This window comes from Lactuca serriola, chromosome 5, assembly GCF_051521515.1.
Source record: "Lactuca serriola cultivar US96UC23 chromosome 5, Lser_US96UC23_V15, whole genome shotgun sequence".
Taxonomy (NCBI): domain Eukaryota; kingdom Viridiplantae; phylum Streptophyta; class Magnoliopsida; order Asterales; family Asteraceae; genus Lactuca; species Lactuca serriola.
Window position 1 is genome coordinate 300799836 of NC_136412.1, and position 21090 is coordinate 300820925.

General features: G+C 34.3%; 1 long non-coding RNA gene and 1 pseudogene across 1 annotated transcript; one reads left to right on the forward strand and one right to left on the reverse strand.

Annotated features, from left to right (window-relative positions):
- The first annotated feature begins 412 nt into the window (after positions 1-412).
- Positions 413-2209, forward strand: LOC145050683 (protein transport protein SEC24 A-like; annotated as a pseudogene).
- An 11361-nt stretch (positions 2210-13570) lies between these two features.
- LOC145054761 (uncharacterized) lies at positions 13571-18700 on the reverse strand. Its single transcript, XR_013684919.1, has 8 exons — positions 18495-18700; positions 18123-18208; positions 17599-17690; positions 17080-17144; positions 16823-16880; positions 16052-16726; positions 14759-15860; positions 13571-14332 (listed from the first exon to the last, which is right to left on the reverse strand). It is a non-coding gene; the product is annotated as an uncharacterized LOC145054761 (long non-coding RNA).
- Between the last annotated feature and the right edge of the window lie 2390 nt (positions 18701-21090).

Sequence of the window (21090 nt, forward strand, 5' to 3'; positions counted from 1 at the left end):
CACCGACGACTACGACTCATCAGTGTCACCGTGTCGGAGACCGCATCCCGACCCCACTTTCCATCTATGTCTGGTTCGTAAACGATAGGTCGATACCTTGTTTGATCCTCTATCGAGAAGCTTGATGTTGAATCCCTTGTAAGTATCAATTTATTTAGTTGTTTTGGCGAATGTCTTGCTTATACGAGGGTGATTTCTTCTGATTTGTTTTGGTCAAATCCCCTGCCTTTGATACCTTATTTCCCTCTGATACCTTATTTAGTTGTTTTGGTCTGCTTCCACTTCCTATCTATGGTTAACGACTCATCAATCAGTTCAGATTGTCTTCTTCCTCCAATGAAGCAACTGCATACAACCTTCTTCCGATGACCAGGTGAGTATTTCTTCCATTTGTGTAATGTTTTGTTCACTGATGTTGAACTTTTTTTTTTGTTTTTTCGATTGGCAGTCGTCTTTGACACAACATCAAATGATGGTTGATTCTGATTTGGATGATATATTTATTCCGTTGCCAAATGATCTCCTTGTGGACTTATCGGAATCCATAACTATCATGGATGCATTCTTGGATAGCTTTCCATCCATGTTTCAGGACAATGTCAATGTGGAATCCGCTTTTGGGCCTGCACTTAAAGCAACTTTTATGGTTATGGTTAGTTTATGCAATTAAAAGCTTGTAGTTGGTATTGACCATTGACCATTGATACATAGTCAAATGGGAGGGAAATTGTTAGTTTTTCAAAGTACTCTTCTATCACTTGGTGTAGGTAGGTTAAGGTTGCGAAGAGATGATATCTGGGAATATGGGACAGATAGGGAACATGCTTTGAGAATACCAGAAGATCCCTTTATAAACAAATGGCTTCTGATTTTACCAAGTATCAGGTTGCAGTCAATGTTTATGCGTTTAGTGACAAGTACACTAATATAGCTTCGCTAGGTATGTATCTACTGATATTGTTTTGTTTTTGTTTTTAGTCGATAAAAAAATATTAATTTGTTGTTTTCATTTTAGGTACTTTGGTGAAATACACAGGACGTCAAGTCTATTACTATCCAAGCTTTCATTCTGCCATCCTTAAAGACAAATTGAGACATGAGTTGGCTAGAGACCTCACTAGAGAAACAGCTTGGGAAGCTGTAATGCGCATCAGATGTGGAAAAGGTTAGTCTTAGGGCATTTTTGGTTTGTGGATTCTGGTGAATTCGAGATTCCATTCCATAGCGTGTTTGGCTGCCAAGTGGATGGAATTGAATTCCATATTTGTTTGATTTCACCCTTCCTAGGAGTGGGTGGAAGGAATTCAATTCCATTCTTCTATTTTCATTGAAAAACCAAAATTCCCTCATTAAAATTTATAAGTGAAAAAGGATAATATGTTCTTTCTTTTTCATGGTGAAATCCATTCCCTTTTGCGCAAACCAAACGTGTGATAGATTCCATTCCTTCCGATTTCTCGCTTTTATAAGGTTTTGATGTTGTAGGTGATTATTTTTAGTTAGAAAATAATAAATTGTGTTATATAGGAGTTGGTTTCACTTCATATCATGGGAACTTTATGTTAAGGTCCACAGATCTATTAGCTTTTCCGACTGTTGACTATGACAAAGCTTATGCAATGCAGTTTTCTCTAGAAGAGAGATTACTCACAACTCAGACTGTCTATTTCCAAGTTGCTCTATTGTATCCTTCACTCGTTCTAAGTTTCCACATCTTTTGGAATATATATATATATATATATATATATATATATATATATATATATATATATATATAATGAAGAAACAAGAATGTAATTATTTACAAATACTTAACATCAATTGAAAGACACACTTCATCTTCAGATGAAAGACATATCATAGTACACACTACTACAACATCAGTGGTTGCTGATTTAGGAGAGATGTATCACCAGGCAGATACAGGTGCCATTGTTTCTTTTCTTGGTAGATTAGGTAACCATATTTTTTTATTTAAAAAAGAAAAAGAAAAAAAACTTATAATATAATAATTATTTTTAATGATGTATGTGTTGTAGCGATTGAAATACGAATGATCTACCCAGAGTCATTAAAATATTTACCTTTATACGAATTGGCTTTATGTAAATCAACAACACTTCGTGGTGGCTATGTTGATTCACAGCTTGATGAAAGCTGTGCAGCTGGTTTTCACCATGATGGCTCTTTCTCACCTTTGTTCACCTGATGACCAGAAAACAATATTCGTTGATGGAAATGGTAAAATTTTAATCACCTTTTTAACACTTGATATATTTAGTGATGATTTTTATTTTACCTTTTTTAACTTTAGGTTTCAGATGAAAGATGTAATAAAACCATTTCATATCCCTGTCTTATCTACCACTGATATCTATCTGGAATTCATTGAGAAGAGAGTGGACATGGAATCACATTTCATATCCCTATCTTAATTCGTTAAATATGTTTAATTAAACACCCTTCTCTTTTCTCTTACTCTTAATCCAAACATGTATCTAGACAGAAGGGTATAACAATCCTTTCCCATAGCCAGGTCCCAACTTCCTTTACCTTTGGTTCCTCAAATGTACAAGCCATATCCATGCATGCATAAGTGATTTCCATTTCTACCATTGAAAGCAACAAAAGGGATTTTCTAGTTCTTCCTTTATTTTATGTATATTTATTTTGGGATAAATGCAAGATATAAATTAGTTTTTTTTTTCAGGTATGCTTGGCTAACATCTTGGACATGATATTGATATAGGTGTTGCATAAAGGCAACTCTTTTGTGAAAATGGTATCTACTTTTTTCATAAGCAGATGCTTAATTGTTTCAATCAACACTCCCATTCATCACATACTCAGAAGGGAATAAAAAATGACTTCCTATTAACTCTTGTTATTTTCTGCATTCAATATGTTCTTGTTATATATTAACATTAAATCTTAGTTGATTTTTTCAAGTTTTTTTTGTAGATATACAAGAGTCGCACTCTTCATTTCAATCGTTAGTTGTACTACTGGAATATATTTTTTGTATGAAACACAAAGTAAATTCGATGAATGATGTTTGTATATTTATTGTAAGAAGTAGATGTGTATGACCTTAAATTTTGTGCAATAGATTGTATTTTTTGTATATGGTATTTTATTTTCTATTATGAGACACTAAATGCAAATTTAATTTGAAAGTTAGTAAATCTATAAATATTTTTTTAAACATTTAAATTTACAATACGCAAAAATGTGTGTCATCATCATTTATGACATGGCCTTTCTTGACAGGGGCTTTAATGATAAACATTGTGTGTCGTAAATGCGTGTTGTAAGGTTACGACACACAAATGAGTGTCGTATCCCTTTATGACATGGTCTTACTTGACACGCATTTGCATGTCATCTGTACCCTTTTATAATTCATAATGCATGTCATTAAAGGGTATTTTTCTTGTAGTGAATTCTCTTGTTGTTGATGGTGTTTTTAGTCTAGATTTGGACAAATCTGGTTAGATATAGGTGAATCTGAGTTTTAACAACTATAATCTCTTGTCTTAAATATTAGTTTTGTAGTTTTGATTTGTCACCGGTGTTTCCTTACGAGATCAACAAGCTTCATGTGTTTTTAATTCTAGATCCGGTGGATATCACAAGTACACTCATTTTATTATTTTTGTTTAAATATTTTTAGTATTTTTGTTAGGAAGTAAAGCGGATAACTAGCAAAACTATAAGTACACAAGACACAGTATTTTCATTGTTCGGTTAAGGTGACCTACGTCCACGGGCAGGAAGGGGTGTTATTTTATTTCAAAGCTCTCAAACAGAGATTACAAGTACAATTTCACAGAGATTCGACTATCACTCTAGAATTGAAGATACAAAATGACCTAGCATGCATCCATGTTTATAGTTGAAGGATCAGTCCTAAAACCCTAATGGGCAAAGCCCATTGGCCTATGAAAGGTATCAACCACTCACAATCCGCCATGCAACATCTTCTGGAACATTCATCTATGTCATACAACTCATGAACATCAACAACACATATGGTGGAGCACCTTGTGCCATAGTGCGACATCAAGATGTACATGTGGCGCATCATGAACACCAATAGCCCAACAACCATAATGATGGCACAACAAGTTGTAATCCTTGAGCAATACTAACTTCTGAGCATCCTTGAACGATCTTGAGCATCATAGAGGACTTCATAGCATACTTGGATCATCAAGGACCAAGATGGTCCAACTTGCACCATCATGTCACAACAACAACTCCATGGCGCGGCAACATCTCCAGATGGTGTAACAAGGAATATGGATGGCGTAAGAACATCAAGAGTGGTGCAAGAACATCAAACTTTGAGCAACAACATCACCATGGCACAACAGGCACACGCATGGTACAACAACAAGCCTCATGACACAAGAGTGAACATGATGGGGACAAGAGAGAGTTCCATGGTGCAAGAGCATCACTCTTAGCCCATACCTTTATCATATGGCACAACAAGGTTCCCTTGTTGCTCCATATCACTCCCAAGTTCTCCAAACTTCTTCCAGTTGTTCCTAACCCCCTTCTGAATGATCCGTTCCTTTGGAACTTGATTCGTTCCTTTGTCAGTCGATCCATTCCTTTCTCAGATGATATGTTCCTTTTTCACATGCTCCATGAACCCCAAGTGCTCCATTTTTTTCCAAGTGCTCAAAATGCTCCATGAACATGATCCAAATGCTCGAGTCACATTTAACAATCTCCACCTTGACTTGAGCATCATCTGAACTCCACCTCCAACAAGAACTTCCTCTACCTTCTTGTCATTCGTCCCTGAATGGACCTACCTCGTGCGAACATCAACCAAGTCCAAACAAAGCTTAAACTTCTCTATGGGCAACGACTTTGTCTACATATATGCTGGGTTGACCTTGGTATTGATATTCAGTGTTGAAAACTTGTCTCCTTCCAGAATTTCCCGAATGAAATTCAGCCTGACATCAATTTGCTTTGTCTACTCGTGATACACAGGACTCTTTTCAGGACTCAAAGAACTTTGACTGTCACAATACAAGACAGGCTTCTCCACCTTCAGAACAAGACTCTGAGTTAGCCCTTGTAGCCATATCTCCTCCTTTATACTTCTGTCATGGACATGTACTCAGATTCATTTGTGGACAAAGCACCGGTATCTTGTAATGTTGACTTCCAACTGATGGCACATCCGAATAAAGTGAATATGTAGCATGTCTGTGACATGCATTTCAATAAGTCACCACCATAATCAGAGTTAACATATCGCAGCAAGTCACTCTTCTTATTTTCTCCATACACCAAGCAAACATCTGTCGTTCCTTCAAGTATTGCAAGATCCACTTTACAGCTTCCCAATGAGTCTTGCATGGATTACCCATAAACCTGCTAACCACACTAAATGTATGAGACAAATCAGGTCTAGTACATACCATAACATACATGAGACTTCCAAAAACACTTGAGTATGGAACCCTGCTCATGTACTTCCTCTCTTCATTAGTAGTGGGTATAGTGCTTGGACCAAGTTTAAAGTGAGCCGCCAAAGGAGTTCCAACTGGCTTGGACTGATCACAATTGAAGGACCACAAAACTTTCTCAATCTACTTTTGTTGAGAAATACATAACCATCTAGATCTCCCGTCCCTTTGAATCTCCATCCCTAGTATCTTCTTTGTTGCTCCCAGATCCTTCATCTCAAACTCATTCTTTAGGGTCGCCTTCAAGTCATTTATTCCAGCCATTTATTTAGCTGCGATGAGCATATCATCAACATATAGCAATAGGTATATGTAGGAATCCGGTGACAGTTCCTCTGAGTAAACACAATTGTCAAACTGGTTTCGAGTGTACCATTCGAGATCATGAATGAATAAAATCTTTTATACCATTGTCTTGGAGACTGCTTTAAACCATACATAGATTTCTTCAGCAAACATACATGATCCTTCTTTGAATCAAGGAACCCTTCTGACTGGGACATATAAATCTTTTCTTCTAAGTTCCCATGAAGAAATGCAGTTTTCACATCAAGCTATTCAAACTCCAGATCAAACGCACTCACCATGGCAAAAAGAACCCGAATTGTCTTGTGCTTCACGACCGGTGAGAACACTTCGTGATAATCAATTCCTTCTTTATAAGAGAACCCTTTTGCCATCAACCTTGCCTTGAACCTACCTGTTTAAACTCATGGTATCCCTTCCTTCTTCTTAAAGACCCATTTGCATCCAACTGGCTTTGCTCCCTTTGGTAATGGAACAAGATCCTATGTTTCATTCTTCTTTAAAGATTGCATTTCTTCATTCATGGCCATCAACCAGTCATTTTCTTCTTTACTCGCCACAACCTCTTTATACTATTGAGGATCCTCAGTGTCAATTTCTTCTCTAGTTGCTAAAGCAAAAGCAATGGAGTCAAGTTCACCTAAATTCACACATCCCACATATCTATCAGGTTTTCGAATGACCCTATTCGATCTTTTCTTTGCTATAGATTCAAACACATCATCTTTCCCAACGTCAGCACCACTGGAAGAAGATCCCATGGGTTGTTCTTGGGTTTCATCTTGTCCAGTCTGTTTAGTGCCACCTTACTCTTTGTCACTTATAACAACTCTATCTGGAGTTTCATTTGAAAACTCGACCTTCTAGCTAGCACCCTGATCTTTGTTCCATGCTTGACTTGTATCACCTCCTCCTTGGTTACCCATGGCAGATTCATCAAAGGTCACATCTCTGCTTATGAAAAATTTAGGAGTTCTTCCTTATTCTCTACACCACAGTCGATAACCATTTACTCCTGTCGCATATCCTAGAAATATGCACTTCATTGCCCTTGGCTCAAGTTTACCATCATTCACATGAGCATATACGGGGCATCCAAATATACATAAACCAAAATAGTCAAAGGGTTTCTCGGAACATAACTATTGAGGAGTCTTCAAGGAAATAACATTTGTTGGTGATCTATTCACCATATAGAAAGCAGTGTTAAGTGCTTTCGCACATAATTTCTTGGATAAGCTAGCAAACATACGCATGCACCTTGCACGCTGCATGAGTGTTTGGTTCATCCGCTCCTCGACTCCATTTTGTTGTAGTGTGTTTCGTATAGTGCGGTGCCTCACTATACCTTTTTCCTTGCATAAAATATCAAATGGAGAATTGTAGAACTCCAACCCATTGTCAGTCCTCGGAGTCGTGACCCGTTTTCCAGTCCTTTTCTCACCATGGTCTTCCACTCCTTGAACTTCCCAAACACCTCATCTTTGGTCTTCAGAAAGTACAACCAAACCTTCCTTGAATAGTCATCAATGAACTTCACAAAGTATGAGCATCCTCCTTGAGATTTCACTGGTGCAGGACCCCACAGATCCGAGTGAACATACTCCAGGATTTCCTTGCTTGTGTGTTGACCGGTACCGAACTTCACTTTGCGATGCTTTACCTTAAAGCAAGCTTCAAAAAAATTTACCCTTCCAGTAGCCTGTCCACCAAGCAGTTGATAGTTTCGTTTTTATTACTTCTTTTCATAGTTTATTTTTAGTTAAAGCCATCTCATTTTAGTTAATCTTCATGCATATTTTCTCTGTTTGTTATTCTTCTCCTTTACCGGGTGCTTTCCAATATTTTGAGCTTATTTGTAGGATTTATCGAAGACTACTTGTTATTGGAGGTATGGAAGGAGTGTGGGGATATTGGAGGCTTGCAATTTGTTCATGGACTTGAAGTGGTGCAATTGGGCTTGGTGTCAATATAAGCGAGAAGTGCATCAAAATTAATCTTTGGATGAGGACACGAGTTAAGGAAGACTAAAGAAGCATTGGACCATCATTGGAGGCTTTGGAATAATATAAATGGGCTCCCAAGAATTGATGCACCTGGGCTGGGATGTTAATGGAAGATTGGGCTGGATTATATATTAAATGGGCCAAGGCATACAATTAGTGAGACCCACGCGGCCCGTGTAGATCCACAAACGGTCCGTGTGGATCGTGCTATGGTGAATCTGGGTTTTTGACCCTTTGACTCTATTTTGGGAAGGTTGGTGTATGGATTTTAGTGAGCTTTTGAATCCGGAAATAAGCCCTTTTTACTGAAGATTTGGGAGGGAGTTCATCATCAACACTTTAGAGAATCACTTATTTTCTCTCAAGAAGGCTTCAGAAGAACTTAAAGATTTAGAATATTGGTGTAATTTCTTTTCATCTTGCAACCAGAACAATGTTTGGTACCTCTAAACTATCTTGTATTTCTTTTATTTTGGCCATGCTTGGCTAGATTTACATTTGGTTGATTAGGGTTTAACCCATGGATGATTAGTTGCTTTGAAGACTTCATATTATCTTGTGTTCGAAATTTATGGAAATGTTTTCTAGTCAAACATCTTCTTGTGTTTTTTTTATCTTTGATCATGAGCTTTGATGAATGAATGCTTATTTTTGTTGACTAATTTCTTGGTTAAGTAATGGACCCTCAAATTAGTAAGCAACAAATGGTTTATATGTTTGTTTTCATTTCATTTAGACAATGGAAATGTTTCCTCCATAATGATAATGTAAGCATTTGTTTATCTTTTGGACATGGTAACTCTTAGAACATAAAGCTAATTGATTTTCACAAGAGTATATGCTTCATTGATTTTGTGACTTTAATTAAGGAAATGTGTTAAGAGCTCCTCTAACCATTTTAATAATTATGAAGAGTTTAGGTAATTTGTGCTTATGAATTGCTATAGTCAAGTTAAATTACTTCAAAAGTGTTGTTCCATTTAGTCTAATGATAAGTCAACTATGTCATCCTTGTGGTGCATCCCAAAATCAACAAACTTCACTTCATTGAATTTAATCAAATCTTTTACTTGTTTACTTGTCATATTTACATTCTAGCTTAGCTTTAATTTTCTCAAACAATCAAAAAGAACTAAAACCCCCCATTTTCTTTTACTCTTGTTTTACTAGTACTTGAACAAGTGACTTACATAGGGATTTAAATTGAACCAATCTCCGTGGATACAATCCCTTTACCACTATACACTATTTTAGTGTATTTAGAGTAATTATTTTTTTTGGCCTCGACAACCACCAGCAGTCCTTGTTTACTTAGAACTGACATACCATTCTCACTCGTGTGCCCCAACCTGTGATGCTACAACTTTGTCTTGTCATCACCTTCATTCAAGGATTATGAGATAGCCACCGTTCCCATAACCGTACTGCCTTCTAGGATATAGATCACTCCACAATTCATCTTCCCTTTAATTATCACTAGAGAGCCTTTGGTCACTTTGACCCACTCACCTTCACCAACGTACCTCATCCCATTCCTAGCCAATGTGCCAAGAAAAATTAAATTCTTCCGAAGTTCTGGAACATACCAGCAATCTAACTTCCTGACCATGCCATTGTGCGTCTTGATTTGCACCATGCCACTACCTTTGATTCTGCTCACCCAATCATCACCCATCTTGACTGTGCCATTATAGTCTTTGAAGGAGTCGAACCAGTCACGATTATACGTCATGTGATAGGATGCTCCAGAATCCAAGACCTAAGAATCATTAGAACATGATGTATATACAGTCAGTACATCACCATCATCCCCTTCATCAGAACTTTCCTAAACCACAACAACTGTGTTATTGCTACTTGATTCACTCTTGGACTTCCCATTATTCAGTTATGGACAATTTCTCTTGAAGTGACCCTTCTCCCTACAGTTATAACACTTCATGTTCGATGAACCTTTAGACTTCGATTTTGAATGTGATCTCCCTCTGTTTCCCTCTTTCCTCTCTTATGTCCTTCTTCTCCCTGCAAACAAACAAGAATTGGACACCTCTTCTCCAGCTGAAACTTTTTTTTAGTTCCTTGGACATTAGAGAATCCTTTACATCATTCATAGTGATCGTTGTTCTACCATAGAGCATGGTATCAACGAAATTCTCATATGAGTTAGGAAGAGAACATAAGATAATGAGTGTCTGATCTTCATCTTCAATCTTCACGTCAACACCTTATAGATCCAAGATGATGCGATTGAAATTATCTAGATAATCTTTCACTTGGGTACTTTCAGACATTCTGAGAGTGTATAACCTTTGCTTCTAATACAACATGTTCGTCAGTGAGTTGTTCTGGTACTTTTCATAAAGTTTATCGTAGAGCCCAGAAGCAGTTGTTTGATCGACGACCTCCCTCAGTTCTTCATCTGTCAAGGTCAATAGAATGGCACTATGTGCCTTCGTCAGAATCTCCACATTCTTCTCAGCCACCATGTCCTTTGGTAATTTTGCCTCTCCTTCCAGTGTCGCCGCACATCCTTGTTGAAGTAGAAGAGCCCTCATCTTCACCTTGCACAAAGTGAAGTCATTTTAACCATTAAACTTCTCTAAATCAAACTTTTGAGTAGACATCTTCAATCACAAGAATACAAACCGCATCTCTGATACCACTTGTTAGGAAGTAAAGTGGATAACCAACAAAACTATAAGCACACAAGAGATGGTATTTACGTGGTTCAGTCAAGGTGACCTACGTCCACGGGCAGGAGGGGATACTCTCTTATTTCAAATCTCTCAAACAGAGGTTACAAGTACAAGTTCACACAGATTCGCCTATAACTCTAGAATTCAAGATACAAAATGACCTAGCATGCATCCCCATTTATAATTGAGGGATCAGACCTAAAACCCTAATGGGCCAAGCCCATTGGCCCGTAGGCCCATGAAAGGTGTCAATCAATCACAATCCACCATGCAACATCTTTTGGAACATTTATCTATGTCATACAACTCGATTATGAGCATCAACAACACACATGATGGAGCACCTTGTGCCATAGTGGAGCATCATGATGTACAAGCGGACATCATGAATACTAATGACCCAACAACCATCATGGTGGCACAACATGGTGTAATCCTTGAGAAATACCAACTTATGAGCATCCTTGAACGATCTTGAGCATCATAGAAGACTTCATAGTATATTGGCTCATCAAGGACCAAGATGGTCCAACTTGCGTCATCATGACGCAACAACAACTCCATGGCGCAACAACATCTCTAAATGGCGCAACAAGGAATATGGATGGCACAAGAACATCAAGAGTGGCGCAAGAACATACAACTTTGAGCAACAACATCACCATGGCGCAACAACAACCCTCATGGCGCAAGAGTGAACATGATGGCACAAGAAAGAGTGTCATGGCACAAGAGTATCACTCTTGGGGCATGCCTTTATCATATGGCGCAACACAGTTCCCTTGTTGCTCCATATCACTCCCAAGTGCTCCAAACTTCTTCCAGTTGCTCCTAACACCCTTCTGAATGATTCGTTCCTTTGGCACTTGATCCGTTCCTTTGTCAGTCAATCCATTCCTTTCTCAGATGAATCGTTCCTTTGTCACATGCTCCATGAACCCCAAGTGCTCCATTTAGTTCCAAATGCTCCAAATGCTCCATGAACATGATCCAAATGCTCGAGTCACGTTTAACAATTTTTCATTTATTTCCTTTCTTCCACATCTTCTGAACATGAGTTTTTTTTTAGCAAATTCTTCCCCAATCTTGCTTTGTTGTGTTGGTTTACTTCATATTTTCGTTTATGTGCTTTAGATCTCTATTAGATATGGTAGTTTACTCCTAATTTTTCGAGTTTTTTTGTCGAGATCTTGAAGTTTTAAGTTGTGAATACATTATTTTTTTATATATCTGATGTGAATATCTTATGTTGTAAATACATTCTTTTTTATATATCTTTTGTGAATATCTTCTGGATCTTAAACTTCACATAGAATGAATTTTGTGATTAAACTGTGAATGAACTGTAGTAAGTTGTGAATAGATAATATTAAGCTATGAATCAACTGTGAATCATATATGGATTTCGTGTTAAAATATAAATGATTTGTGTATTAAACTATGAATTTTGTGTTTTAAATTGTGAATTGGTTGCATTAAGCTGTGAATTTCATGTGTTAAACTATAACTTGAATATATTAAGTTATGAGTTTTGCATATTACACTTTAATTTTTTTATATTAATTTATGAATTTTGTCTATTTAACTGTGAATTTACTGATTAAGAGTTTTAATTTGATAATATGGCTATGAATTTATAATTTTTGTGTGGTAAACTGTGAATTTTATTTATTAAACTATGATTTTTATGGTTTAAACTGTGAATTAACTTCATTAACGTGTGAATTTTTTATTTAAAATGTGAATTGACTATATTAAGCTGTCCATTTTGTGCATTAAATTGTGATTTTTTGTGTTTAAAAATGTGAATTTTCTGTTTAAACTGTGAATTAACGATATTAAGCTGCAAATTTTTAATGAATTTTATGTTAAAATATGAATGATTTATGTGGAAATGCTTTTTGTATTAATTTTCTTGTGAATATATTTATTTATTGTGTTGTATAAATATATAAGAATGTATTAGTTTTTATAATAATTATTTTATTAAATTGTGAATATAGTATCTAAACTCATAATAAGTGAATTAATATATAAGAATGTATTAGTTTTTATAATAATTATTCATTAAAAATTTGCATTAAACTCATAATAAGTGAATTAATTATTTTATTAAATTGTGAATATAGTATCTAAACCGTTAATTAATGATTTTATATACATATTTTATTTAGAATGAATTATTATTATTATTATTATTATTATTATTATTATATATATATATATATATATATATATATATATATATATATATATATTTTATTTAGAAGGAATGATGATTGCTACAGAAATCGTATTGATGTTTCCTATATGTTTATGAAGATTACTTGGGCTAAAAAGTAATATATTTCTACTTTGAATTTTATAAACAATGGTTTATATTAAACCCTACGGAACGATAAAAATGGGATGTTATAGAGTCCATTAAGAATGAGTCGTAGAAAATGGCAACAATTTCTTCTTATTGTCGAGACATGCATGACACGCACACATCCAAGAAGCGTAGTTGATTCTGACCTTCTTTACAACCTGTCTTCTCCATTGGCAGCATAGGGGAAGTCTAATCGGAACCCTGAATTCGAATCAAAACTGAAACATGGTGCGTTTGTGCGAATGAAGAGAGGATGAAAGGGTATTAGTTTTGATTTAGGTAAAGAGACAAAAAAGGGTAGTTTGTGAATGGTTTGTTGATTCAAAATCAAAGAAGAAGATGACAAAATCCACAATGAAGAAGAACTCAACAAGAGATCGTTTTTAGACCAAATTTGGAAATTGGATTAGATCCAAGACTAAATCCACAATGAAGAAGAACTCAACAAGAGATCGTTTTTAGACCAAATTTGTGGTTCTTGGTTCCATGTTAATTGTTAAGAACATATTTCTTTTTTAATAGATCTCTCATATTCGTGTTTTCGTATATATTCATATTGAGAGAGAGAGAGAGAGTATTGATTTTTTTTTAAATAGAGAGAGAGAGAGAGAGAGAGAGAGAGAGAGAGAGAGAGAGAGAGAGAGAGAGAGAGTATTGATTTTTTTTTTAAAATCAAAACGACGTACTTTTGATAGAACCTTGTGAAATCGTCATGATGATCATCATCACAAAATATATACATATACCCAACAGCCATGAACAAAGGTTTATACCTATGATGGCTATAGCATCAACACTTGCACATAATACTGAAAAAGAAGTGCAAACGAAAAGCTGATCACAATGAAGAATGAAGATAAACTCAGAGTTATACTAACACTGAGGAATTGCACCCAAGCATCTTTTGGAAACAAAACCCGACATGAACAGAAGATAAGAGTCCTTAAACTTCAAACTGAAATGAGGCTGGAACACCCCTCCCATTGCTACTTTCATATAAAACTTCTTCTCCTTCTTCATCATGGAGCACCTATGCTTTGTTAACTGTCCCGTAGTACAAGTATCATCCATGGCCTCGGATTCCTCTTTGATAGTTTCAAGCTTGGCTTTAAGAATCTGCTCGATGTCCATTCTTGATTCGGTCTGCAAACTCCTCTTGCTTCTGCAAGGCACCACCCACCACATTTTTCTGCCTTTCCTCCTCATGGATTTTTTTTGGGAGAATGTGTTTATATGAAGAAGGTGAGCAGCTTGTAGGGTTTGTATATAGGATAATAGGAAGTTGGAGAGGCAGGTACGTAGTGGGGTTTTAAGAAGCCTGTGATGTTGATGCTTTACAGGGTGGTTTGATGATGAAATGTTTTCTTTCATAGTAGGTGCGGAATCTTTAATTGTCCACCAAACCCTTCTCCTCATTATTAGAAGATAGGATAAGATTTATATAAATGTAGTCTTGCATGCCTGCATTAAAAATATAAGATTTACATGATAAACAATATAAAGTACGTTTTTATTATTAAAAAAATCATATTTTTTGTGATATAAACTTCGATAAAATGATTGACTTAATATTAACAAGAAATAATGATTTAAAAAATGTAATATATTTTTTGATTTATACATCTTTGGTTATTGAGCTTTCTTTTCATCAATATTTACCTCTTTAACTTGTTTAATTGTACACATTTAGTTCTTATTACCGGCTATTCCATGTAATTCGAAAAAAAAAACTTAAAATGGTAATATTTCTCAATTTTTACACATTTAGTCCTTAATATATATTCTTTTTTACACATTTAGTCTTTCATATTTTTTTGTTGGAAAATAAGTCTTTATTGTTTTTTGTACACATTCAGTACTTATGATCGTTTTTTTAGGGTTTCTCACCTCATCCTACACAACACAATCATTAATAAAGTGTTTGAGGATTGTTCATGGTTATGGTCAGCACGGCCTCGACTGCTTGGTTGCTTAGTTCTTGTGGTTTGACTTAGGTCTTATCACGTATGATGTAGTGAGAAAAACCTAGCAAAAATAAACTGATCATAAGTACTGACTGTGTACCAAAAAAAGACAAAAGACTTATTTTGCAACAAAAAAATATTAAAGACTAAATGTGCATAAAAATATTAAGGAATAAATGTATACAAAGTGAGAAATATATTACCTTTTAAGTCATTTTTCTGGCTTACCTTGTGTAGCCGGTCATAAGGATTAAATATGTACAATTAAACAAGTTGAATGAGTAAATATGGATGGCAAAAAATCAGTGGCCAAATATATACAAATTAAAAAATATATTACTCTTTTAAATCATTATCCATATTAAATAAATAAAATACATCTCAAGTCTCGATAAAAGAAATTTATGAACCGAAACTAAAATTAAGAAAAACTAGGGAAGAGCCCCGCTTTGCGGGGTTGGATCCGCCAGAAAAACCTGTCTAAGTTCAAAATGAACAAAGCAATATCACAAAAAAAACAATAATAAACAAAAAACACAAAGGGAAATAGACACAAAACCATTTCTTTTTCAACTAAATACAAACTTGAATTCCACATAAAAAAATAGACCCTCATTTTCATCCATGCATATAATCTAAACTTTTGGCGACACTTTATGTTGGTGCAGTCTTGCTCTTTGACATCTATATCCTTGGAGACATGGTTATACTATTGACTCATTTCAGATCATTGTTTATTGAAATGATCATTAACCCTGATAGAATAGTACATATAAAATGTTTACAGTATGAGTGTTATTTTACCAAAAGGAAAGGAACAAAGAATATACATAAATAGATAAACTTTTATACTCCAGGAGGCTTTTACTTTTATAAAGCTTTTTATCCCCAAAAAAAATTCTATGTTTAGAAAATGTTGCAGCAAAACAGCTCCAGTGAGATTTTTTGTGAGTTTGTTCAAGTTAATTAAAGCATCTTAATTTTATTTGTACCTCACATTGGGTAGGTGTTTGAAGTAGAATGTCCTAATAAGAAAAAAGATGAAAAGTACAACGTTATGATTGGGTGGGGTTTCCAACGTATAGTGTCTTAATAAGAAAACAATAAAAGTGTAACGTTGTAATATAGAGAGAAATGAAAGTAAGATTTTATAATAAACAAATAGATGAGACTATGTTGCTATTTTTTGCATTTACCCCAACTTTGAAAAACTTACATTAGGATGAAGATATGCATATATCAATCCAATGATCCATATATAGCAATCAAGTTGAGATCTAAAATGTCACTTGTGCAATAGAGGGGGATTTGGTTTAGCAGGATCATTATACCCTACAAAGCCATAAAAAAGTTTAGCCTCCACATCATATTTAATAGAAAGAACAATATGTAATAACGAAGGATAACGAAGGAAAACCATTAAATCGAAGCTATGAGAAGACCATTGTGTGTAGCATGTTGAAAACACACAATAAAAGTAGAATGTAATAACAAACCAAAAAAAAAGCCCAACAGTAATCATATGAATTTCGAAGTAGAAATCCTAAATAAAATAGATGATCTATTAAATATAAACGCCAAAAAAACTTGTGAAGAGCCTCTATAAAAGCTAGTATGATATAGTCTGACCTCTGTTTTCATTGTGACCCTAAGATTGGCCATTTTTAACATCTAGTTTTGATAATGATCTTCACCACCATTGTAACGGGTGTGACAATCTTCTATTTGCTTAATTTTACAAAATTCAAAACCCTTAACAAAAAAATGTATATATTTTTTAACAATTATTAAAGGAATATATAGATTTCAAGAAAGTTACAGAGCCATTTGCTATGTCAATGCCAACATAGTATCCAATTTTTGCCTTGTCCCATTTAATCAAATCGCCACCCTAATTAAAAAAATCAAGAACAAAGTTTCGAATTTCAATCTAATTATTAACGAACATATATTAAGGAATCTAGTAAGTATAAGATACTTGTAGTACCTTACCACACGCAAGATCAAGAACTGCATGCATATAGCTAAATTAGAACACTTTTAATCTACATTTTGCAAAGAATATAATGAGAATATATATATATATATATATATATATATATATATATATATATATATATATATATATATACTACATGCATCAATGTAATGCTTCATTTAAAGTTTTACACACCCAGTTATTGAGTTTCTTTAAAAAATAATGGGACTTGCTTCTCGCTCTTAAAATGTATAGTTTGTCCTTACACTGTAATGGTCTACAACTTTCTTGGAAAATATCTTTGTGCTTTCATCCTCCAAAAAGGCAACACCTGAGCATAATGTAAAGTACAATAAAATAAGTACATATTTTAGTGTTTCTTAATGAAATATTGATAAATGGGAAATGGATAGGATAATTTCGTTTGGAGTTGCTTGTGATCATTGAGCAAGAAGTGTGAAATTCAAATTGAATTGAAGGAGAATGAACATTTGAGGTAAGATGTAAGTCCTTTTCTGGAAGAATAGGAACGTAATGAAAACCGAACACACGAAGGAGGGAATATGAAGTAAATAAATAAATTATTTTTGAAATAGTGATACAAAGAACTACATGGAGAATAGTAAGAGGCTAACAGCATCATTCTGTTTTGTCTTCAATCAACAACATTAAACTTAAAATATGGTCAAGCTTGACCCGATGATGAAGTATCCATAAAATTGCAGTGTAGTTTTTAATAACAACCAAAACAAATGTAAGATATGAGATAATAAGAGAAATATTACCTTTCTTCACTGGTAGTGCCCAAGTCGTCTTTCCCAAATGATTCATGTTCAAATCTTCTAAAGGAGATTGAAACAGAGTGCAGGAGTTCAGCCTGTGTAATTGAAGAAGCCAGACATCAAAATCCATTCATTTGAACAAATCAATTGAAACTTTTCACATTCCACCTTTAGGATTGCAAATTACAAATCGACAAATAATGGAATTGAGGTGATTATATAAACATACCATATATTCATAAAATTTTCTTCAAAGGTTTATTTTTAACATGAACTGCAAGAACCTACACCTGCAATTGAGGTGATTATATAAGTCAAAACTTAAATTAAACTAAGCTAAAAAAACTAAAAAATGGACAAAAAAATGAAAAGTATAACAAATAAAACAACCGAATAAGATTAGAGAGGCAGTACAATACATAATTATTAGAGCTAAATTTTCAAGAACAAAACATGAAATTCAAATTCAAACATATAAATGAAATCGAAAGTGAAAAAATCGTTTTTCCTATTTCTGTGAGCTTCACCTTTGATGATTATGTGTTGGTCTACCATATATACACGACTCTCCCCTCCTCCACTACCATTGCTCTATTCCTACATTACCTTTGACCTGAAAGATCATTGGCATATGCATCAAATAAAAAATTTGAGAAATAAAATCTCAATTCTTTTATGGTCAATTAGGAATAGAAAGACTTGAAGCATGTTCATGGGAGATTGAGGTATTGCCGAAATAGAAGATAATAGAGTTTTTTTGGTAGCAACTCGATTACAAATCTAATAGAGAAGAAAGAAGACACACAGGAACCCGAAGTAGCATCTCACTTAACACCATTCTTAAAGCGGAGCACCCCTAATCTTATGGTGGTGGGTCGGAGATAAGTTTAGAGGTTTACTTTTGGTAGCGGTAGTACTTTTGAAGAACGAGACAGAGCTGGAGCGAAGTCATTGGGTGTAGTGGCGGTGAAGCAGACGGAAGACACGTTGTTTGTGTCACAACAGAATAAAAACCACCACCTGGAAGGTAGAGACATAGCTGATTGCGGAGATGATTGCATCAATGATAGAAGAGATTGTCGATCAGTTTAGAGAGAGACGGAGGGTTTTGGAGAGGTGGTGGGAAGCATCTAGATAAATATCTAGATAAATGAGTGGTGGATTTTCTAAAGAGATAACACGTAGGGTGGGTTTTGTAAAGAGATTACACGTAGTAATGCCAACAGTAAAAAAAACAAAACATATTTAATAAATAAATAAATAAGACAGAAAAAAAATTCCAGCCAATGACAGCAAAGTACTGTTCCCTGATGGACTTTAAAATTAATCTATATATAATTACATAATATTTACTAAGTAAATATGTTAATGTCACAAAATCGCAATCAATTATTCTCAATTTATTGTTTAAAGCATTCATCTTTAATTTATTAAATAGCACTACAAGAAACGCGAGTATTAGCGGCGATAGGCGTCGCTGCATAAGTCCGGTATGTCGTCGCTAATAGCTTTCGCGGTGACCTGTCGCAGCTAAAAGATCGTCGTTATTGTCTCGCTGAAAATTCTTCATATGTCGTCGCTATTGCTCTTTGCCGCCGCCAATACTCTGTCATTGCTAATACTCGTTGTTGTTGTTAATTGTATTTTCCATTTTTAAGTATTTAACATTAAAATTAGAAAAAAAAACAGTATAACAAGTATAAAAATTGCTATGAAAAATTATATTGCAGAAAAATAGTTTGAAACACCACTTAATAATATATATGACATCTGATCTAAAATACTAATCCAAACATCTGGTCCAAAATACTCATCCAAGAATAGTGCAATATATTCGAAATACTAGTCTTAAATACTAACCCAAACAAAACATTTCATAAATCCTAAACGTAGCTACTCATTCTCATCACTTCCCTTATTTCCTTCACTTTCATTTCTTGGCGGCAATGATCGAGACCACTCTTCCAGTGCTGCACTACATGTCATGTCTTTTAGCATTTTTTGCAGCATGTCCAACTACAAAGACACAAAATATATTACCAACATATCATAATAACATTCTTCTTTACAAATTAAGGTCATGATGATTATAACATCCTACTTTGTTTTTTCATTTTTCCATTATAGCATTGTAATTTCCAAATACACTTAAACATACATCCTACATAATATTTCATATACATTATGGCATTGTACTTTTTTTCAATTTTCCATTTATAGCATTGTACTATACTAAACTAACAATTACCAAACTACAAAATATCAACATATCAAACTATAACTAAACTACATCATACACATATTGCATATACATTATATCATTGTACATTTTTCATTTTTCCATTATAGCATTGTACTATACTAAACTAACAATTACCAAACTACAAAATACCAACATATCAAACTATAACCAAACTACATCCTACACATATTGCATATACATTAGAGAATTGTATTTTTTTTTCATTTTTCCAGTATAGCATTGTACTATACTAAACTAACAATTACCAAACTACAAAATACCAACATATCAAACTATAACCAAACTACATCCTACACATACTGCATATACATTATGCCATTGTACTTTTTTTTCATTTTTCCATTATAGTATTGTACTTTCCAAATAAACTTAAACATAAATCTTACACATATTCCTAATACATTTAAACTAACAATTACTTGTGATTGTGGCGGAGGTTGTGTCAATGGTTGTTCCTGGTCGTACATAGACACAACCGTAGAAGGTTTACGCTCGACGCCTTCGATATGGCCGCGTCGAGCACCCAAAATTCTTTCAAAACAAGTTTTTATACCCTCCGATGTTAGAGCGCTTGCTTCAGAAGAAGCTTGAGTTTGTTGATTGATCTCTTGGAGTAAAGCATTCTGTATTTTCAAAAAATGATTAACATCGTTATATATATATATATATATATATATATATATATATATATATATAGATATATAACACTTATATGAAAATACAAATTAACCACTTACATATTGTTGCTCGATTGTAGGACTACTAAATACACCTTGACGATGGGTTTTAGTCTTACGAAATGCTTCGAGTCTAGTGATGTCCTATTTAACATTGATATTTAGATTATTTATACTTTAAATAAATAGTTATATATATATATATATATATATATATATATATATATATATATATATATATATATATATATATATCATAACTTACTTCTTTGAAACGGACATACAAATTTGGGCGTTTGAAAATGTTCAACTACGTGCGCCCAATTTTCACGTGACATACCCGGGGGGGGGGGGGGGGGGGGGGGGCTAATGCCCTTGGGACATTCTAAAAATAAGTATATGCTTTACTTTTCCGGCCTCTATAATTTTTTTGTAGAGTCGCATCACTGCTCCGCAACAACTGAGCATGTTGAGGATCCAAGTTAACCTTATACAATTCTAACTTTCTCTACGAATACAAAAAATGTTAGTTAATTAGATACCAATCACAAATAA